The sequence below is a fragment of the Canis aureus genome, chromosome 11 (genome assembly GCF_053574225.1).
Source record: "Canis aureus isolate CA01 chromosome 11, VMU_Caureus_v.1.0, whole genome shotgun sequence".
Taxonomy (NCBI): domain Eukaryota; kingdom Metazoa; phylum Chordata; class Mammalia; order Carnivora; family Canidae; genus Canis; species Canis aureus.
Genome location: NC_135621.1, coordinates 17,308,114 through 17,332,793, shown reverse-complemented (window position 1 = coordinate 17,332,793; position 24,680 = coordinate 17,308,114).

The following is a 24,680-nucleotide window of genomic DNA, read 5'->3' as shown; positions in this document are numbered from 1 at the left end:
GGGCAGCCCGGGTGGCTCAGTGGTTTAGCACCTCCCTTCAGCTCAGGTCGTGACCCGGGATCCAGGGATCGAGTCCCACATTAGGCTCCCTGCATGGAGCCTGCTTCTCCCTCTGCCTGTGTCTCTGCCTCTCTCTGTGTGTCTCTTATGAATAAATAAATAAAATCTTATTAAAAACAAAAACAAAAACAAGCAGCCCAAAATAGCTGGGTTTTTTTCCTTAAGGAAGATTTATAACAGTTCACCAAAAATATACTTTGTTCAGAATGGTTTTTTTGTTTTGTTTTGTTTTGTTTTTTTTCTTTGCTTTGGTTTGTTTTCCTATATGTCAGGTCAGTCTTTCCCTGCTGAGAGGTCGACTATGTGGATATACCACTCTACTCTTGTTTCTGTTACCTCTGACTCTGATCTCTCAGTTCCAATCTTAAGTCTGACTTTAATTTTCTGGAGCACCACCAAGAAAAAACACCTAGGGTTTTTTTGTTTGTTTGTTTGTTTTAGTTTTGATTTTGGCCTTTTTTTTTTTTTTTTTTTGGTCTTATTTATCCCAAACTTGGAGTTGGAAAAGGCAGCAACCTAGAAATAACAGATACAAACAAAAATAAATGCCTGCTGTTTCCAACCAAAAAACAGGAAATTCGCGGTATAGCAAGAGAGAACCTTTCCTCTATTATTAAAAAAAAAAAAAAAAGAAACAAACAAAGAAATAACAACAACAAAAAAGGCCAAAACAAACAAACAAAAAGAAAAAACACTGTAGAGAAAGCCATGGTACCACCCCAACCCAGCCAGTAAAAGCACGGCGGGAGCCCAGATTTTCTCTGTCTCCAGGTTCCCCAACTCCAAGGTGCACCAACCACCCTCTCTTCCTACACAGGAGTGGTCTCAGAGAAGGCTGAGTTGGGAGCCAAAGCATTCATTTCTTCTAGATGGTAACAAGGACCTCACACCGTATTAATGGAGACCATCTGGGGAGCCTGCAGTAATGAGGCAGTGTTCCTCCTCCACTCCCCCTGGGAAAGCATTAGAGGAGGGCTCTTGGAGAGGCAAGACCTTCACTCTTGCCAGCAGCAACAAGGACATCCTCCCCAACTTGGTATAAGTGGAAAACACATAAGATGCTGAAAAAAGGCAGAGCTTACCACTCCTTGACAGGGAGATATTAGTAGAGGCCTAGCAGGGACCCAGAGCTAGCATCTCACAATAATAATGACTACCTCCCGACGTTGGGTATCAACAGAGGCCAACGGATAACTAAGTGGGGCTTCTGCTCTTTTCTGGTAATAATAATGATGTGGCACCTTGGCCTTTCCTTGTCAGGGCAGGTTCAGAACAAGTCAGTTAAAACAGGTTTAAATGAGATCCAGAGTTTCATAATCTCAGAATGTCTAGGTTTCAGTATCAAATTATTCACTCTACCAAGAATCAGGAAGACCTTACACTGAATAAAAAAGACAATTAATAGATGCAAACACTAAAATAACAGAGGAGTTGGAATTACCTGACAAAGACTGTAAAGCAACTATCACAACAGTGTTTAAATAAGCAATTATGAATATACCTGAAACAAATGAAAAATAGAAAGTTATGGCAGGAATATAGAAATTCTCAGTGAAGAGGGACACCTGGGTGGCTTAGTGGTTGAGCGTCTGCCTTCTGCTCAGGTCATGATTCTGGGGTCCTGGGATCGAGTCCCACCTCGGGGTCCCCGTGGGAAGCCTGCTTCTCCCTCTGACTGTGTCTCTGCCCCTCTTTGTGCCTCTCATGAATAAATAAATAAAATATTAAAAAAGAGAAATTCTCAGAAAAGAAATTGAAGCTGTAAAGAAGAACCAAAGGGAAATTATAGAACTGAAAAATATGGTAATTGAAATAACTCAGTAGATAGGCTAGATAGCAGAATGGATGGAACAAAGGAAATAGTGAACTTGAAGATTCAACAATAAAAATAAAAATTATCCCATAAGAACAACAGAGAGAAAACAAACAAACAAACAAACAAGAACAGAAACACAAGCACCAGTAGAGTTGAAGCAAAAATCACATTTGTGTAATTGGAGTCCAGGAAGGAAATTAAGAAAAAGAGGAAAGAAAGAAAGAAAGAAAGAAAGAAAGAAAGAAAGAAAGAAAGAAAGAAAGAAAGAAGGAAGGAAGGAAGGAAGGAAGGAAGGAAGGAAGGAAGGAAGGAAAGAAAGAAAGAAAGAAAGAAAGAAAGAAAGAAAGAAAGAAAGAAAGAAAGAGAAAGAAAAAAGAAAAGGCTAAAAGAGTACTTGAAGAAATAATGGCTGAAAAAATCTTCTAATTTGGCAAAAGAGAGAAACTCACAATTTTAAGAAGCTGAATAAATCTCAAACAAGATAAACTCAAAGATATCAACACCAAGAGACATTATAGTCAGACTTCTGAAAACTAATGGCAAAGAAAAATCATGAAAGTTTTGATGAGAAGCGACATTTTAGCTATCAAGCAAAAATAATTCTCATGACAGCAAGTTTCTCATAGAAACCACAAAGGCCAGAAAGAAAATAACTGTCAACCCAGAATCCTATATGGAGGGAAAATATTCTTCAGGAATGAGGAGGAAATCAAGACATCTGAACAGAAAGAAATTAAAATGAGTAGGAATTGATAAAAGAAAATATCCAAATATCCAAAAAGCATATGGAACATATTCAACAGCGTCTATCAGCACGTAAATACAAGTTAACTCCTTTATGATCTACTATGTTGCACCTACCAGGATGGCTAAAATTAAATAGATTTATAATATAAATAAATGATAAGGATATGAAGGACCTGGAACTCTCATTCACTGTTGGTGGCTGTAATTACATGTACAATATTAATTATTGATAAGAATATGAAGGATCTGGAACTTTTGTTGGCTGTTGGTGGTTGTTTAAATTGGCGACAAGACTTTGGAGACTATCTGTATTTACTAAAGCTAAACATATGCCTACATTATGACTCAGCAAATCCACTGCTGCTGTATCCCCCCAAACACATGAATGCATATGTTCTAAAAATCATTCACAAAAGAATGTTTGCAATAGCTTTATTCATATTTCTAAACTAGAAACAACTCAAAAATCTTTCTACAGAAAAAAATGGATGAGTTTTTTTTTAAGTAATAGAATACTATACACTTATAAAAAATGAAATTCTGATATGCAGACTAGTATGGATTAATAGATATTGTATTGGGCAAAAGAAGCAGACACAAATGAGAATGTATCATATAAATCCATTTAGATGAATTTTAAGAACCAAGAATACTTATCAATGATTATAAAGGTCAGAATAATTAAGAAATTCTGAGGGTATTAATCAGAAAGGAGAATGATTGAAATTTGTACCTCTGATACGGAGTTCTGTGTCTGATATTGGGCATTATATACGTAACAGTCTTTAGGTTCTACATTTAAGTTTTGGGCACAGGTGTAATTGAGTATAACTGGCTTATGTATGTTTTCGAGCTTTGAAAGTTAAGTTGCTCATTATTTGAACTTGAATTTTTCAAGTTTCAGAGTCCCTGGTAATCTTCATTATGTCATATTGTCCTCCTAAGATAAATGGTGCCATCTAGATCAATTCTATAGTTCAGCGGCCCTGGAAAGTGGAAAAGAATGTATCTGAAGAAAGAAAACTAATATGGGACAACAAATTAATATAATTCAGTAAACTTTCTGCATAAAATATCAGTTTAAATGGAGGACCACTTACAATTAAAAAATTGTAATTTCTCTGCTTATATAGAATAGAAAGAGTAAGACTTTTGTTATCCTCATAGTTGTGGCCTCAATAGTAATAGCAATAAACCATTTAAAAAGTAAGTGTTTTTTTTTTCAACAAATATATAAATTGTTTTGGTAACACCAAAAGGCTATTTTTTCAGTCTAAACATACTTAAAAAAGGTAACTATCACATATAGGGGAATAGGTTGTTAAAGTAATATCTAACATTGAAATAATACGCAATTAGTTGTAACATTCCCTAGGGGTCATTTCAAATAAAGGTGTTCTCTCTGAGTCTTTCCCAACCCATTGCTCATATGGGTTATCTAATTCCCTCACATTTTTAGTTACCTCCTATATGCTGAAAATTATCAACATTAAGGCAGTCATCTCTTCTGCTCCCTCTTTACTATCTGGCCATTTAATGGTCATTCTCTTCTTCTCTCAACCTAATTTTGTATTTTCAGTATTACATCACAGCGCTAGAGTGAACCCACTCACCTCGCTAAGAATATTGGGTCATACTCTCCCTCTTCGATTTCATAATTGCCCCTTTCTATTCCCTTTATACCTTGGATTATATGCTTAATAGTTCTCTATACACAATAGACTGTGGTTTCTTATCTTTCTGATTATCACTATTTTTAAATCAGTTCTTAGAAGCAGCTCATTTTCATTCTCTTTCTTATACTCTGTGCCTATTACACCTATTTCCACTATGTAGTTATTTATCTTTTCTATTTAGACTATAACTGCATGGACTATGCCTCGAGCCTCTTCCCATCAAGGCCATCCCATACATGGAACATATGAAGAAGATGGCGTTAAAACCACTTGAGTACTATTCATTGCACACTAGAATCAGTGTGCCCCTGCTGAGATAGGCCACACATCTGAATTAAGAGAGAACACATCTATAAAATTCAAGACTTCCCTTGTTTAGCAACCAGGTTGCTAGGTTGCTTTTCATACTTCCATGTAATGAATTCAGAGAAATCCTTCGTTTCTTATTCCAAATGAGCTGTGAAGTGTATGACTTGAGATCACACGTATTCACAATTTCTGCTCTGAAAAATTAATAAGAGCGTTAGAACGCTTCCTCAAGCCGTTGGTAAGGATGACCAATGAAATCCAGAGATAATTGGCATTAGCAGTAGAAAATCCTTCTATCAGCCTCATTCTCTAGGTGAGCCCTGCTTCCTTTTCTTGGTCATAAGACCAGTGGGATATTTGAAGAAGGTGGGAGCCATGAGTAGTAGCTATACTATACTTGGCAGTATATTTGGTAGAGAAAAAGGAAATAGGCTCTTTTGCCATCGTACAGTTATTTTAAAAATTTGATGAAAGCATGCAGCCCATAGACAGGCAGGAGCCCCAGTTTGACATAAACTCACAGAGTTGTTTTACTTTGGATTTTCTAAATAAAGAATACACAAATGAGAAACCAAATATAAAATGTTTGTCTTTGGAATACATAACCCTTTTAATTTCATTTTGAAAGGGAACAATCAACCCTTGACTATGTCACCCAAACCATGTTTTCCCAAAGTGTGATTTGCAGAACCCTGGTTTGAGAAGCTGCTTAATAGGAGTTAAATGATAGAAAGACTTCTATGATCAAACACATTTGAGAAATAAATAGCTAAGCAAAGTTAAATATGTTCCTTCTCTTTCTGAGTTAGAGCTTTGGGTATGCAAATATGCCTTAGAAAATGTTAGCATATGCAGATTTTCCACACGTATTTGAACATGGTACTTTTTTCCATGGATCCTCAAGATGAAAGGTCCTTATAGAAGTAATGTTACATGAAGCATGCCTTGCAAAATACTACCATAAACTATCTTTCCACTTCTTCCTAATATTTCTGCCTTCTTATACGAATGTTGCCTTTTCATTCTTTTGTTCTTGTTTGTTTAGTTTTCTGACCTTACTAAGCATCCACTGAGCATGGCATAGCATGAAGTAGAAGCTATTTATTGCTGTGACAAGCTGGGTAACCTGAAAGGGTAAGGGCATAAGAAGAAATGAAAGGATGTTATTCTAAAAAAAAATCAATTTTTTCCTGGTCATGTACAGACTTTGTACATCCGTTTCATTATAATATAAATTACTACATAGAATGTCAACCTAAAGTACATCTTGGCCCCAAAGCCTTTTTGGGTAGCCATATAAACTATTCAGGGACTTTATAAACCTCTAAACTGTCATAATCTACATAGTAGCATTTAGGTACTTGAGTTTAAGTAAAATGTAAAATCTTTTTTAAAAAATCACAAAAGAGGTTAAAAATGCCATGAAACTGCACTACAGTTAATGGTAAATGGCTTCTCTCTCATCAATATCTTTCTACCCCACCTATTGAACGATTATCATGTTGGATTAATACTTCAGTGATTATGTCTTTAGTTAGCTTCCTTCCATAATAAGAAAGTTCACCAGTAAGTCATAATGGATAATCATCCTGAAATGATTTATTTAAATACTCAGCCTGATATTACATATGACTCATTTATATCATAGAATTAATAAGTGGCATTTCCAAGATTCAGTATTTATAATAAATGAGATTGTTCTGGTGTGAAACAATTTCCCACAAGTAGGTTAATCGTTTAAAGTAAAGCACAGCATCCTGCAATGACCTTTTCCTCTTTAAACTTCTACGGTTATAAATCAGGCTGCCTCATACTATACTATGTTTTATGTGTATGTTCTGAGACCTACTGGGATCCTGAATCTTTAACCTGTTTTCTGCCTTAACCAAAGCTCACGTGGTAGCTTATGGGTTTTGTTGTTTTTGTTTTTGTCCCCCCGCCCCCGAAACTACAGAGCAGATACTTGGTACGAGGCCCAAACTTCCGTGTCATTGTGTCTTGGGTAGGATGATTTTTGAGTGGAATTATTCCTTTGATGCTTGTGGCTCAAAGCCTCAACTACAATAATGAAAATCACTTCTTGCACTCTTTATTTATGCCTATTTATATATATATATATATATTTTCTGCTTCCCCCAAAATCTTTAGGATACTGGTTTTTTGCATTACTTTCTTTTGTTTCATTACTTTAATCATTTGGCTCTTACTTTTTTTGTGGTGGGTGGCTCATCTGTTCGATTTATTGATGATTGCTCTCCGGCAATTGCATCATTTTCTTCTTGTCAAAATATATTACATTACAAAAAATATGGGTATATAAGTTTCTTAACTTTTTTTTGGAAAATCATTTCAATATTTTTTCTCAACAAATGTTAATTTTTCCAAAACATAATTCCTTATGAGCGTTTTAGGATGAGACCTCTAGTCTACTTCATTTAGAGAAAACTCACCATCATTTTATAGATCAACTGAAATCTGAAAAAAATAAAATAACTTTTCCAATGATATTGATCTAGTTTATGGCAAAGACAAAATATGTAAACACTAGGCTGTATGTTAAACATTTATTGGGTAGTGTGAAACTTAAGGGAAATGTTTTATTCTTTGGTCTCAGGGGAATGCCAAGAGCTGGTACCGTCAAAGAACTATAACATTTATTCTGGTTTTATTTATACTTCGAATCTCTGTTTGATTTACTCTTTATTTATGAAATCTGGATCTATTCAAATGAATCTGAACATTTTCACATATTAGGTTCCATGTAGCTATCTGCTAAGGACCAGTCAGATATCAACTCGTCCATGGCTGTGAGTTGAGCTGGCCTTAGGGCTTGAATCAGATTTCTCTAGTATTCTTATGCTTTCCAGATGGCTGTTTAGCAAACTAGGACATTTCTTGGTTTCCAGGAAATGCAAGATGTCCCTGTTATCAAACTGATTTGGGGAATGTTAGCACTTGATAAAATTTCATTTTGGCTCTTTGCTCTGTTACTTAATATAACAGTTTGCGTAGTCTTCCAGAATTACAAAAGATGTTTTTGTTGAATAGAGTAAATGGGGGTAGTTTTTCTATGCTCAGTTATCATTCAGTGTTCTCAAAGGACTCCGATCCAGTGAAAAGAGAATATTAGTGTCTAGTTCCAAAGAAAGCATGTGATTGAATTTCAATTAAATGCTGGATGATGTGTATTCGAAAGGCACAGAACAAACTGGGAGATTAAAGTGCAGTATTTCTTGAAATTAAGCTATATTAATAAACATCACTGTATAACAATAACTAAAATGGATCTTTTCAGTAACAATCTTAACAAATAGTCCCCTGCCCCTTCAATTTGCTAGGCCTATTTACTCTAGGATGTGGCATTGCTCCATGAGCATGGAGCCAAAAGTTATCTGTATGGTTTGTTTATTTAAAAATTTCATTCTTCGAGCAGTATTCTCCTTTACCTCACTCATGTTTCTCAGAGAAACTGTGTCCATTACCATACATTTCAGGTGAATCATACAGGCTTGATAATTTTCTTAACCTTCTAATGTCCAGACAACAATCCACAAGATGCGTATATCATCTTAGAGATAAACATGGCGGACATAGAGAAGATAAAATATAATAAAGACTTCCGTTTATATTGCCAAATTACTCTTCCTCAAGAGAACTTTTGGGCTTTATTTAAATGGATTGTAAGAGATGAAAATGAAGTCAGTTACAGATGTGCAGTGTACACATAGCTAATGGAGAGATTAAAGAAAAACAAAGCAAAAACAAAAACAAATAAAGACAAACCAACAGTAAATAAGAAACTTATTAGTGGGTATTATAGAAAGGAGAGTATAAAGTACGGTGATAAGGATCTGAAATCCAATATGGTTGATGCTGGAGGAATGGCTGTAGTTTTTAACAGTTTTAAGATTAGGTCTGACATTTGAGCAGAAATTGTGCAGAGGTAACAAATGCAGTTGTTTCTGGGGGAATAACATTCAAGGAAATAGGAGCAGCCAACACAGAAATTTTAAGGTAGGGATGACTGGCATAATCAAGAAGTACCAAAGGGGCCAGCGGGACTTGCTATGTAATTTACATAAAGTAAAAATGTTAAAAATATTATTAAAAAATCTAAAGATGGTGAATAGCAAGAATTAAACAAAATATGGGGAGCCCACTTGAGCAAAAGGCCTTGATGCTGCACAAAGGGAGGATCTTTTTTTCAATGACAGAGCCTAACTGCTTAGGAGAGTGCTTGGTGACTACTACTCAGTAAATCTTTGTTAAGTAAATGATTCAATTCAGTCCTTTAACTAGGATTTAGCCCTTGTAATTTTACTCATACATAATGTATATCTACAAATATATATTATACTATTGCAAAAATTTGCTACTGTTTGAGTCCTAATATCCCAAATAGTATTTTTTTGACCAATGGAATGATACCTAGCCAGAAATTAAAACATTTTTTTGGGGGGGAGATCTGGGAAAAACATTGATCTGACTTTTACTAAGAATTTTGCAATATGCTCATTAAGCTTTGTAATCTCTCATAAATTAGAATCAGAAGACAAGAGCTCTAGAACACTCATGAATATGTCTGTTAATTAATTAATAAATAATAATAATAATATGAAAAAAATCACTCTTTCATAAGATCCTAGTTTCTTTACTTGTGCTGTGAAAGTCAGTACAATATGAACATTATAATGGATGTCTACAGAGTTCTGGGTCTACCATTCTAGCTGTGGAATGTTGAGATTCCCTCATTAACTATACAGGGGAACAATAATATAATGTCCTCAGAGTTGAAGTTGTGAAGATTAAATTAATTTATGAACATAGCATACTTTGAACAGGCACATACTAAATATATATTAAACAAGAACATACCAAACACTATAAATTTGTTAATACTATATATAAAATGGGAACACCATTGTTTGTGTACTGTGTACTTCTCTGGTTCTTGTGAAACTCAAAGATAATACAGTGAAAAAAGTCAAGTTGAAAAAAAAAAAAAAAAACTATGTAAAATATATTACACTGATTCGGCTTAATGACTATCATGAGATTTCCATACCCAGGAGTCTACAATGAATATAATTTCCTACAATTAATGAAGAGTTTATTTATATATTTTACTAGATAATGGTTTTATCAAATTGTAATAGTATTTGGCTTTTTGGATATATTTAAACAGTGCTCTAAGATAGGGCTATTACAATGAAGTATATATCATTTGCAATCATTTAAAGTTTTAATAAATATATTAGATAGATGTCTTCCTAAATTTTTCAAGAGAATAAATGTTTAGTCAATAATTATTTTGAGTTTTGTTAAGCTTTTTTTAAAAAAATTATTTTCTTAAAAGCCCAGTGGAAGAGTGGATTAAATAATTTGTTAATAAGTTTAAAATTAAAGACAGACAGGAGTTAAACTATAGGTTGTAGCATTTACCTAAGTAGAAGGCAGTGGTGGCTGTTCTTGGAGCCTCTGGTAATCATGGAGAAAGATCATACTTGAGCTTATTTTAAAGAAAGAATTAGGAGGATTCAGTGGCATAAAGAACATAAGAAAGCCTTTTTTTGAAAGAAGGATATATCAAATATGACCAAGTTTTCCAGCCAAGGAATCTAGAAAGTCATCTGGAAAAGCCTTATTGACAGAACTGGGTTAGCTGGAAGCAAAATCTATGTTGGAGGATGATACGGAAGAGTTAAATTTTCTATATAGTGAGTTTGGGGTGACAATTGACACAGCCTTTATAGACAAGTAACAAGTTAGTGGTCAAGGCTGTGGGTATAAATGTGGGGTGGTTTCAGAGAAATGGATGGTCAAAATGTGAAATTAGATAATGATATTGAAAGATTAAATAAAGAAAATAGAGCTAATTTCTAAGATTAAGTAGGTTCTTATATTTTATAGCTAGTTGTATTTTCCCCCCAGCAGTAGGGGTTTGCTGAAATATGGGATGATGCTAAAGGATATAGATTCAAAAAATCTTCATCTTAGATTACTAAGTGTCTCAGGAAGTCATTCTAAACAAATGAAATTTTCATCAAGCTTGCTGTGGGCATATCCTGTGAACACCCAGCTCTCAATTACATTTTTTTCTTCTCGATTTATAATAAAGTTATCATGGGGTAGATTGTAGACAGGTATAAATAGTAGGAGGGAAATGGATCCAAGTATGTAAAATACTTTATCTTTGTATGTAAAACTAAGATATCAGCTCTATTCTCAATTGCAGCATTGTCTCTAAGAAAAAGTAAGAAAACAGCCTAAGGCTGTGTCAACCCAATGTCAAAACAAATTGATGAATTCAGTATGAGAATAGGGATGTTATATACTTATTTTAAATAATTATACTTAGATGTTCATTTTTTTTATGATTCTTAAATGTATTTCTATGTGCCAAAATGCCTTAGTTAAAAACATAAAATCTTATCTCATTAATTTCTGTGCATAGATCAAACATTGCAGTATTTGAAACATATTGTTCTGGGTAGGTTCTGTGCTCAATTTTTTTGATTATTTGAAATATTCAGGCAGTCATATTATATGACAGCCTGTTTTTTTTTTTTAGGTCTGTATGCAACTGGGTTTTAGTTATGACAGTATCATCACCAACTGGAATATTTCTACTATTTAAAAAAGTGAATCATATTACTTAAGGATTTGAGCAAAAAGTAGATTGCAAATTTCTAAAGCAAGGTAGTCCATAAAGTTTTACAGTTACACAGCCCGCTTTGTAGACTCTAAAATCTCCCCCTCCATAGTCAAAGTGAAATAGGGTTTTGATGACTAAAATTTTGGCTGAATTTTTTATAAATGATAATATATTAAATTGGGAAAATAAGAAAGAAAAACTCAGTTATACATTTTATGGGACTGATCACATTTAATCTTTCATTTTTCATGCGTTACTGGTTCCACTTTATTATTATTTAGTAGATGATAAGTCAAATCAATATATGATAAACCAAGATATCAGAAAGACATGAGCTAGCATTTGGTCTAACAACAGGAAAGGTGAGGAAAATTAATTAACTTCCTTCTGAGAAAAATAACATGACTTGGATAAATCAAGTCTATCCCTCTTTTTATCTGTTTACTGTGTTTCTACCTATCTACCTATTTATCTATCTGAAGTCTACTGTGTCTGTCTACCTATTTAACTAATATAACTGTGAATTGAGGCAAGAAGAAAGAAAAAGAAGCTTCAGGAGTGAAAATAAGTAGCAAAATTGTCCCTAATATTGGACATAATTGTTTTTATGGAAAGTTCCACAAAATCTGTCAAACCATTACTAAAGCTTATACGCATGTAGATTAGCATAGTTAAATGATGGAAGGTGATTCAGAAGCAATCAATTGTAATACTATGTACTAGCCAAACAATGAGAAAATTGGAAAGTTTTTAAAAAGCCACTGAAATACCTAAAATAAAATAACGTTTAAGAAGAAATTACAACAGATTGCATGTCCTCTACATCAAAAAGAATGAAACTGTTAAGAGAAATTAATGAAGACTGAATAAATTAAAGTCGCTACAGACGTTCAGGAATGGGGAAATTTGATAGTGTAAAAATGTCAATTCTCAATGAATCAATTTGTAGATTCAGTGCAATTTTTTTCCCCATTGTAGTTTTGTTGAAATAGAATTCAATAAAATACCTCCTTTAAGTGCACAGTTCTCTGGTCCTTATTATAGTCTTAGTGTTGCTAACTATCCAGGCAGTGTAATTTTAAAACATCTTTACCCCAAAAGGAAACCTTCTACCAAATAGCAGCCACACCCTCCCTCCCACCCACGGGCTCTGGCAACACATAATCTGCTCCGTTTCTGTGGATTTGCCTCTTGTGGACATTTCACATGAGTGAGGGCATTCAATAAGTGTGTACCTTTAAATATTTTACAAACTGAAAGAGGACATTTCCAAAGGACCACATACTGTATTGTGTGGGGCAACCACATTTTGTTTTTCCACTAACCAGGTGATGACTATTTAGGTGTTTCTGCTTCTTAGCTATAAAAAATAATGGTGCTGTGAAATTCATGTGCCAGTTTTGTGGAAATATGTGTTCATTGATCTTCAAAATATATCTAGAGTTTGGAATTGCTGGGCTTATATGGAAACTCTGTGTTTAATATTTTGAGGAACTGGCAGTCTGTTTTCCACTGTGGCTTCACCATTTAATGTTCTTACCAGAAGGGAATGAAGTTTCAGATTTTTCTACCTCCTTATGAACGCATAATTATCCGTCCTTTTTATTTTAGCAGCATAATGCATGTGAAATAGTATCTCTTTGTAGTTAAAATGGGCATTTCCCTGATAACTTATGATGTTCAGAATCTTTTCATATACCTCGTGGCCATATATATATCCTCTTTAGAGAAATATCTATCAAAAATCCTTTTCGGGGCACCTGGGTGGCTCAGGGGGTTAAGCATCAGCCTTCAGCTCAGGTCGTGATCAGGGTCCTGGGACAGAGCCCCATGTCCACCTCCCTGTTCAACAGGAAATATACTTCTCTCTCTCCCCCTCCTCTTGCTCATGTTTCCTTTCTCTCTCTCAAATAAATAAATAAAATCTTTTAAAAAATAAAATAAAATCCTTTTCAGTATTTTAAATTGGTTATTTACCTTTTTATTGTTGAATTGTGAAGGTTTTTATATACTCTGGATACAAGTCCCATTTTAGGTATATAGTTTATAAGTGTTTTCTCATTGTCATTTCTTAAAATTTTCCTTTTATTATCTTTGTTTTCTTTTTAGTGTCATTTTATTTTATTTTTTTGATTATGTCTTTTGAAGCAGAAACAATTTGATTTGATGAGTCTGACTTATATTTTGTTATTATTATTTGTGTTTTTTGTTATTATAGCTGGGAACCTATTACCTAAATTAAAATACAGAGATTTGTGCTTTCTTCTAAGACTTTTGTAGTTTCAGCTCTTTAGGTCTATAATACATTTCAAATTATTTTTTTATATGGCATGAGGTTGAGGTTCAACCTCATTCTTTTGTATGTATTCAGTTGTCCCAGCACCTTTATAACTCCTTTCCTCAATAGTGACTTACCTAGCCCTAATTATCCTTAACATTTCAATTTGTTCAATAATAGAATATACATAAATAATTTTTGGCTTTTTAAGCCATATTTCTGCAATAACAAATACACTAATTAGAGTTCAATATTTGTTTGCAAGTTTTATTCTTTTTAGGTGTAATTGACATATAGTAAAATATACATAAAGATATATCTCTGTGAATTTTTATAAATGTATACTTCCATGTAATCTACATATCTACATGTCAAAAAATAAAGAGCATTTCTATAATTCCAGAATGTTCCCTAGGATCCTACCTACAGTTTCAAAAGGCAACATCTGTTATAAAAATGGAATGGAGAAGAGCAGAATTGAGCAACTTGAGTCCAGATCTCAATTCTTAAATACCAGTCTCCACTGAAAGAAACTAAACTTCCTTGGAGGAATGGATGATTTCAACACTAGAACAGAGAAATAAAAATTGGGCCTGAGATATCATGTTGTGTCAGAAAGAAATGAAGCATCAAGAATCATGGAGACTTGTCAGAGATTTCAGCAATGAGCATGAGAGAGTTCTTGCTGGCCAGCCTGGAACAGCTTGAGTACCAAAATAAATATTTGCTGTATTATGTCTCATTAAATGAAAGAAAAATAAACTGACACACTGACATAGAAATGAATGAATATGTAAATGAATAATTGCAAAGAAAAGAAACAGCTCAAAAACAATCCCAACCCAATAACAGAAAAAAAATTATAGAGAAGGAATAAAGGAGTTAGAAAATTATCAGTAGGTACTAAAAATAATAGATAAATTTTGCTAAGGATACTTTCAGTTTCATCTGTGACATGTAGAAAGTTTGAAAGTTGTTGTTTTCATCTTTGCAACATGAAAAACCTGGACAAACTAAAAATAAACAATTTTTCCTAGGCATATCAGAAAACTGACATGGCAGGACATAGGCTGCCCCAAAATCTGGAGAGACGGCTAAATCCAAGGAGACACAGCTAAGATCTGCTTAATTGCAGCAGAAGTCACGAACCCTTAGGATCTCAGGGGGGAAAAAAAAAGTATTTCTGGTAAATTGCTGGAGGCTTAGTGTGGATGAACAGGAGAGTGAGAAATTCCTGGAGGCTGGAGTTTTAAGGGGGACTGATCACATTCAAGTGATTTACTTACAGAAAGCTCAACTAGATTCTTACAAAAAGCATCCAGGAAAAATACCCTTCTGAATGTGGCAGAAGGAGCAGGAGAATAATTACTGAGATAAAACCCAGAGTCGTCTCCACAGCAAGGCCTACTCTCTAAAAGGTGGAGGTTTAATCAGAAGCCCATCGAATGCTCTCTATCCCCTTCTTACCACCATCACAACAGGACTCTGGTATAGTACGTGGGTTACAAGTAGAAAGGTAGCAAGGTGTCTCTTTTCTCTGATGAACATACTTAGGGAAACTCAAATCAGGAGAAAAGACATAAATATGGACAATAGAATAATTTGAAGCCTCTAGCATCTATAGGAGCCACAAATGTTAGCGGAGCCCATTCCTAATGAGATTAACATACATCTTTACATATCAGGTCTGTTTGCCTCAGTTCCTAGCAATGGGCACGCGTTCGCCTGTCCATTTAAAAAAAAAAAAAAAAGTCAAGATATGTAGGCCAAGACACAAGCAGTCTGAAGAGACAAAACATGTATCAGAGGCAAAACAGATATGATACAGATTTTTGAATTATTAGAGAATTTAATTTAAAACAACCATGATTAATTTGCTAAAAGGTTTAATGGAAAGAGTAAATATGTAAGAACGGATGGCAAATTTAAGAAGGACCAAAATAAAACACTGAAGGTATAAAAACAATAAAAAGTAACAAAATAAAATAAAAAATGCTTATGATGTTATGATGTTCTTCAGTAAACTTGAGTGGTAGAGAAGAGAATCAGTAGGCTTGTAGACAGATCATCAGAAACTACCTAAATTGGGTTGCCAGGATGAAAGGAAGGAAAAACAGCAGAAAAAAAAAATATTTGCAGTAATAATGGTCAAGAACTTTTCAAAATTAATGACGGATACCAAACCACAAATCTAGGATGCTCAAAGAACACCAAGTAGGACAAATACTGCCTCCCCCTGCCACCCGACCCACTCAAAATTTCTCAACTTATCTTATTTAATCAGAAGAAAGCCAAAGCCAGAGATAATCTTGAATGAAGCCAGAGATGGGAAGACATTTAAGTAAAGAGGAAGATAGATAAAAATAATAGTGGACTTGTCAAAAACCATACAAGCAAGAAGAGAGTGGAGTAAAAGAAAGTGTTGAAAGAAAAACAAACACCCACATGAAATGTTTTATACACCATTGAAGCAAATGGAGGAAAAATATAAACAATTGGAAGTTCTGAAGGAAGAGTTTATGAGAGTTTCTTGCATTATTTTTGGCCATTTAAAATTGTATCAAGGAGGTTAAAACGAAATATAAAATGTTACCTTGAAATAAAGCCATCTTTCCAACTCACAACCCTGTAAAATAAGGCAAAAAGGAATGGAGAGATCTATTTTTTTTCAAGAGACTTCCCTGAAGTAAGAAATTTAAAAAATGTAAGTTAAATAATAATACATAGCCAAGGCCCTGTGGAGGTGAGAAGCACCTTGGCCAGAATCATGGCAAGGCGGAAAAGAGGTTTACTTCTGGGATTTGCTTGACACCAGCCTCCCTTTTTCTTGACATCCATAGTCCTGATGTTCTAGACATGTCCCAAAATATTGCAGGAGCAAAATGAGAGTAGTGCCTCATTTTAAATTCATATGATTCTATTCTGACAAAAAAGGGAAAAGAGGGGAAAAAGTGTAGTTTAATAAGGTAATGGGGAAGTTTCTCTGACTACAAGATCACTCGGAATGACAGAGGCACTATTACAAGGTTAGCCTGCATATTTGAGCAAAAAGCATCAATAAGTCTACATTCCACAAGGAGTAAGAAATTAATTTACATATTTCATAAGCACATGATAAGGAGTAAATGTTGAACTTAAAAAAATAAATTATATTACCGCATTTAGTTTAGATAACTCTTTATTTTTACACATGGTCAAAATCCAAGTAATCCAAGAGTGGTTTTCAGGCAAAAATAAGTTTTAAAACTTGCGAACATTTTTAAAGTTTTACACAGGAGAAAGTCCCTGTAAGTGACGATTTCTATTTTCAACTCATTTTGTAACTGGTTACATAATCATAAAACCTGTTGACGTGAGCCAAAGGAGTCGTTTATTCAAGCAATATGAATTATTTCTGAGCCATTCCATGCTTCTTCCTCTGCCATCCCTATTAGAGATAATTGAGGTAATTCATGCATAACTGGGAATCCTATGAGCCTACAAATAACCTTGCAATTATCACTTCACATTGTGAAAAAAAAAATTTATCAAGTCTGACAACCTCTCCCAATTCTGTATTTGATTCTAACCATAGGTTGATTGTCTTTACTGTGAGCTGAAAGGAGAATATGCTTAAGAGAAAGACTGTGATTAGTTCACTAATTACTTATTATTTTTCTCAAATCAATGGTTTTTACATGTCTGTTTAGTTAGAAGTATCAGCTGAAGATACCAAAGTCTCTCAAAGCAGGTATCAAGAATCACCCCTACGAAGAAAGTTTGTTTATGAAGTCGTAGTGCATTAACACATAAGAATGCATCATTTTCCCCTCAAGAAATATGTATACTGGGCTGTGAACTTTACCCCAAAACAGGTGATTTTTAAAACTTACCTTTGTAATCGTGCATTTAACTCAATGGTGTAGCACAATATGCCCAGTGGATAAAATAATGAAAGGAAAGAGAGGAGGAAGCGGAATAAGAAAGGGAGGAAGGGACGTTGGTTGGATAGGGGGGTAGGTCTTCTGAGGGCAGCTAGACTAAATCTCATTTTCCTGGTGACATTTTGGATGAGAATAGCATAAATATCCCCAGGAATACTTGTTAGGTGGAATGCCTTAATTCAGGGGAAAACCAAGGACCATGTGATCTTGAGGCTTCATCATATGTAAAGTCAGTTGAGCAAACTCTTGTGTCTTCAATTTAATATCAAAAGCCAACTCATCTGATATACAACATCCAGGAGCTCAGGGAGGTCATGAGGGAGAGGGGCTCCCACCCTTCTCCTTAGTAGAAATTATTATTTTTTGTCTGTTCTTGGGGGGCAGTAAGGTACGGAGGTCAAGAGTGAGTTTGGGGATCAGCCCACATTCACACATTCCCTGAAACTTGTCACTGTGAGGTCAGATCTTACCACCTCTGGTTCAGCATGGCTAGAATAAAGGTAGTCCATATCCATACCCGAGTCATCTGTGAGTTACCAAGCTTTTTTTTACAAATTTTTGCTAATCTGTTTGGTTTGTCAGGATATCTCCTGGAGGTTTTCATTTGCATTTAACCTGAAGTGAATGAGACGAAGCATCTTTTCATTTGTTCCTAGAAATTGAAGTTTCAGTTTTTTGTTAAGTTTCCATTAAAGACTCTTGCCTCTTTTTCATGTAGCTTTTTTCCTGTTTTTTTTTTTTTTTTTTTTTTTTTTTTTTAAGATTTTATTCATCTGAGAGAGAAAGAGAATGGGAGCGGGGGAAGGGGGTGAGGGAGAGAGAATATGAAGCAGACTCTGCTCTGAGCATGGATCCCGACAAAGGATCAATCTCATGACCTGAGATCATGCTCTGAGCAGACACCAATAGTTGGATGCTTAACTGACTGACTGAGCCACCCTGGTGGATTTTTTTCTGTTTCAATTCAAGTTGCTTATCTGCTTTTACTTTTATTTTTTTTTTTTGAATTGATCACTGAGCTCAGATATATTCAAACCTTGACTTTTTCCTTAAATAAAAAATGAATATAAATTATTCTTAAAGTACCATGTTTACATTTAATTGTTACTCGAGTTCTAAATGGCTTTCAGTTTCCATAGTAATTTTTTGATGAACTATATAATATTTAGAAAGTTTCAAGTATTTTGGAAAACAGTCTTAAATGTCTTAAATATCTGAATTTCAAATCAATACCCTTTTTCTTCTTTTTGAAGAATTTTAACATTTCTTGAAAGGCAGACTTACTAGCCATCAAATACCCTCAGTTTTTGTTTGTATGGGAAAGTATTTCTCCTTCACTTTTGAAAAATACTTTGGCAGGATACAGAATTCTAGATTTTGGCCTTTTTCTCTCAACACTTCAAATATTTCTGTCCATTCTCTTCATGCTTGTGTGGTTTCTGAGGAAAGGTCAGATGATGTTGTTCTTATCTTTGCTTCTCCATAGACAAGATTCAATTACATTTTTCTTCTCCATGGCTTCATTAAAGATTTTCTCTTTATCTCTGATTTTCTGAAGTTTAAAGATAATATGCCTAGTTTGCATATAAAATGCCTATTTTTATTTTGGTGTTTATTTTAGTAGGTGTTTTCTGAGCTTTTTAGTTGTTTGTGGCACTAATTTGGGGAAATGTTCAGCTAATCTTGTTTCAAATATTTCTTCTATTCCTTTATCTCTTTCTTTGAATATTCCCATCACACATATGTCATATCTTTTGTAATTGTGCCAGAGTTCTTGGATATCCTGTGCCATTTTAAAAATATTTTTTCTTTTTTGTTTTGTTTTGTTTTAATCTTTGTATTGACATATCCTCAATCTCAGATATTGTTCCTTCAGTAGATCCAGTCTGCTAATGAGCCCATCAAAGGTATTTTCATTTCTGTTACATTTTTTTTAATCTCTAGCATTTATGTTGTATATTTTTCTTAGAATGTCTTCTCTCTGCTTACATTGCCCATCTGTTCTTGCATGGTGTTTACTTTACTCATTAGGACCTTGAGCATATTAGTCATTTTTTTTTAATCTAGGTCTGATAATTGTAACATCCTTGCCATATCTGGTTCTGAGAGTTGCTATGTCTCTTCAAATTGTGTTTCTACCATTTGATATGCCTAGTAAATTTTTTTTCCTCAATAGCTGGATATGAGGTACTGAGTCAAAGAAACTGTAGGAAATTAGATTTTAGTGGTGCAGAAAAGTGTGGGGAAGGGGATTGTTGTAGAGTCTAGGATTTGGTTTCAGTCTTTTAGTGAGCCTGTGCTGCTGGACTGTGAACTCCACAAGTGCTTCTCTGTCCCCTGCTCTGCCCCACTTGAGTGGGACAGGAAGGGTCATCATGGCCAGAGTTGGGTATTTGCCTTTGCCTTTTCCCACCTGCTAAAGCTGGCGGGGATTGGATATTTCCCTTCCTCCAGGTCAATTGCCCTTAAAAAAGAAAAGAAAAGAAAAAAGTTTCTCTTGAGGGCAGATTTTGTTAAGAACAGAATAATCTGGTGTATTTCAAAATAGTTACTTTCTCCTCACCCTTCAGGAATGGTGTTGGCATTTTTGTGTGATATTCGCTGTGAGAACTTGGCCCCATTCTTACAGGCAAAACATGAAACTGTGGAACGACTCTAGGACTAGTTTTCCCTGGGGTTTTAAACTCTTAGACATGTCCACACTGAGCTTCCAGCTATTTGTCAGTTATAGTTTAGATTTTCCTAGCCCAGCACTGGTTCCTGGAGACATTTCTGATCATGGGTTTATACTCTAATAAATTGTGATTCCCTGTATTCACCTGTGTCTCTAATTTTGGGAGCAGTTGCTTGCCCAGTGGATTCACTTCTTTGTCAGATCCAGGAAGACTTGTTGATATTTCCATTTTTTATGTGTTAGTGTGGAGTGAGGACTTACAAGCTCCTACATGCCAGACCAGAAATGGGAAATCCTTCTTTTAAAATCTTAGTAGAAGTATTATTTGTATTCTTTCATTTGTTCTCCAAATACATATTATACAGTCATTATATGCCAGACACTATGTTAGGTGTAATAGAGGAAGGAATAAATGAGCTCTTAACCTCTATTATTATTTTCTTTATACAAATATATTTTGGTAAACAACATTATCTTTTACTTCATATACTTCTACTACGTACACATATATACCTCTGATTAGAGTATGCAGTTCTTTTTTTTTTTAAGATTTTATTTATTTGAGGTGGGGGGAACATGAACAGTATGGAGACGGAGAGGGAGAGAGAATCTGAAGCAGACTGTGCTGAGTGCAGAGCATGAAGCAGGGCTTGATCTCACAGCCTCAACATCATGATCTGAGCAGAAACCAAGAGTCAGACACTCAACCAGCTGAGCCACCTGAGTGCCCCAGTTTTATGCAACTCTAATATTAGAAGATATAACCCTGATATTTTGATCTAGCAACATCCTGTCTAATTTGTTTATCATGTTAGTAGTATCACAATGCACAAATCTCATGGCATTCATAGAAATCACAGTTACTCACCTCATAACTTTGATACTCCTTGTCTTTGATAGCCTTGATAGCTTCAGATTTTAGAATTCTTCATGGACTATGAATTTCTTTGGAAATAAGAAAATGAAAACAAAAAATAAGGAATGAATTTTTGGTGTTTTGCAAGCCCTGGGGATCCCTAAGGCAATATTAGTTAAGATATTATGTATTGTATTAATTCTGCTACCAATTTTTACTGCTATTTTACAGATTTATGTTACTTAGTAATAGAAAATAACTTTTATTTAAGTCTTCATATGACTCTGTTTTCCTCTATTTAAAGAGATATACTGGGCAGCCTGGGTGGCTCAGGGTTTAGAGCCTGCCTTCAGCCCAGGATGTGATCCTGGAGACCCGGGATCGAGTCCCACATCAGGCTCCCTGCATGGAGCCTGCTTCTCCCTCTGCCTGGGTCTCTGCCTCTCTTTCTCTCTGTGTCTCTCATGAATAGGTAAATAAAAATCTTTAAAAAAAAATTAAAAAAAAGTATATACTTAATTAGAATTTATTTAGTATGTGACAATCATTGCTTCAAAATATGGTATAATTAAGAAACATTTTCTCCTTTTTTTAATAGGATCTTTTTTCAGTCTCAATCCACAACCACCTAGCCCTTCACATGCCATTCTATACCTATTACAGAGATACAGCAGAGGTTTATGTGAGTTCCGTTTTAAAAAGTCCCCCCAAATAAATATGATAGCCCCAAAAGAAGGAATGAGAGACTTGTGTCTGTCATCTTAACAAGTTTGCCGTAAATTTGTTTTTACTCTCTTATGATGAAGTGGTCATTTTAGACCTTGATACATTTTTCTCTTTGAAGGTAAACTGTGTCTTTATGAATTATTCTTTCAGTAAAATACATGTACATACACTTAATTATTTCTACTTCTCAGTCTTTGATCATAATCTATGAGAGAAGAACAGCTTAGAGTATATGAAAGTGATGTTGTATCACATGTGAATTTTCTAAAATAGGATATTCTCCCCATAGACACCCCACATTCTTTTTTATTCTGCTGTAGATTATCTTGGGAAATCAATGGTTGATTTCCTTTATCATTGTAGTTTCTATTCTGTAATTTTAATGTGTGGCTGGCAAGATTGGAAAGGTGGAAAATATCTAGCCTGAAGAATAGCTAGACATCTCAAAAAGAGGAAAGCATTAAAATGTTTTTAATTATACAAAGATGAGTTAGGGTGAAACGTAACACAGATTAGAAAATTTGTCATATTTATTTTTAGGTGTAGTAATTGTTGGCCCTAACTAGTAATAAAAGGTATATAGTTGTAGAATAGAAAATAGCATTTTACAAACTAACATGGAATAGACTACAAAGCTAAGGTCAATTACCATCAACTTAAGTGTATTTTTATGTTTTCTATTGTTTATATCTTTAATTCAAAGAGCTCAAGATTACCTTTGAAGCTCATAACAAGTATTTTGTTGTGAGACACCAGTGGGCTACATCATAAATAGTAAAAATCCAAGATTTTTTTTCTAAATTTATTGTTTTATATTAGTGTAATTCCTATCTCTTATCCTTAGTAATTGACAAATAAATACTAAGCCTTGAAATATGTCTATGAAGTTAATAAGCTACAATTACTTAGGTAGTATTTGTTTTTAATTAAAAATATTCATCCTTTAATTCCTTCCAGTTCTACAGTGAATGGCAAGCAATTGAAAGTCTGATGTTAAGTGTAGCTGTTCCAGATTTAAATAGATTCAACACAATCCACATAGTTTGAATAAAGGTTATCTGTCTCATGATTGAAACATAAGCAGTACGAAACAAGCAGTAGGCGTTAACGCTGTAACCCTAATCTCCAAATATTGTTCTGCTTTATAAAGCTTGGGGAGGAAAGAAAGACTTGTAAGGAGGTAATCTCTGTTTTTCAAAAGATACCATGTGTCATGGTAATATTCAGGATTCTTTTCAAGTGATTTTTATTATTCCTTCAAGATTTTATTAACTTCCTGATACATGCAAAATATACTCCAGATTCTGAGGATATCAGATAGGCAAATTTTGGTCTATATTCTCAAGGAATTAAGAGACACGTAGTAGAGAATGAGTAATGACAAAGTAATTTGTAAATGCTGAAAGATTATGAATTCAAGATGGAGGAGAGCAAAAAAGTGATCATGTCAACCTAGATATAGTTGGTGTGGAAGGAAAGATGTCACTGGAGATTATTATAGAAACTGAGTTGTAGCATATTATCAGGAAGTAGAGTTTTTTGGTTTGTTTGTTTTTGGAGAGTTTACATATGCAAAGGTAAAAAGAATTAAAATAACTTGTCACTCCTTTTCATTAGATTTCGTGTGTTTTGTGTCTTCCCCCCTTTAGAGATGCAGATTATGCTAGTAGTTACATAAGACACAAAAACAGTACATAAAAATCATCCCCTATCATTTTGTTTCCACAGTGAAACTACCTAGCAGGTGACAAGCTAATATTTGGAAAGCCAGATATCAAGAAAATGTCCTTCAAAAGAGAAAAGGTAATTATGAATTGGTTGGCTACACTTCGTTTTCTTGTTCATTGGTACAGAAAGTTCAGAATAAACATTAAAAGTTTGTTTATTTCCATGGGTAAACTCTCCCTTGGGTGGTATATATAGCAGACATGGGGGTACCCACACCAATAATGTTTGATTTTAAGGCAACAGACATCTGAACGTTCTATTTATTTATTTATTTATTTTTAATTTTTTTTAATATTTTTATTTATTTATGATAGTCACACAGAGAGAGAGAGAGAGACAGAGACATAGGCAGAGGGAGAAGCAGGCTCCATGCACCGGGAGCCCGACGTGGGATTCGATCCCGAGTCTCCAGGATCGCGCCCTGGGCCAAAGGCAGGCGCTAAACCACTGAGCCACCCAGGGATCCCCATCTGAACGTTTTAAAGGTAGATTCTGGGGATCCCTGGGTGGCGCAGCGGTTTAGCGCCTGCCTTTGGCCAGGGACGCGATCCTGGATACCCGGGATCGAATACCACATCGGGCTCCCGGTGCATGGAGCCTGCTTCTCCCTCTGCCTATGTCTCTGCCTCTCTCTCTCTCTCTCTCTCTCTCTCTCTCTCTATCATAAATAAAATAAAAATTAAAAAAAATAAAGGTAGATTCTGATAACGCATACTATTCCTTATTCTTGCTAGGTTAATTAAATCTCAAAGATTGTTTCTTAAACTGATTAGATTATAAATTTTATGCTCAGTTCTGCTGAATAATATTTTTTCAGTGAATTAACTCCCTAACAACTAATTGAAGCAGTGGTGATATTTTGGATAGCATCTTTACTTCCTTGATTGCATATTTTTATGTAAGCAAATTGCTTATGAAACTGGGAATTTCTATTTCCAAGACCATAATGAAAAAACAGGGTAATCTCCATTGTTAGGTAGAATAAGATATTATCTATATCTGACTTTTAAAATCTAAGCCAATTAAGGGCTTATCAATGTATGTGTATATGTTTTATAAAATTCTTTGGAAGATTAACTAGTGTTTTATTATTATTTTTTTGATCTAAGGCATGTTCCTAAACTAAGAGAAAGTTGTTTTCCATGAGATAATTTATTTCTTCAGTTGCATTTTGGAGATTAGAAAAATGGCGAGCCTTATTGACATGGATTTTGAGGCACAGTCAGAACGTG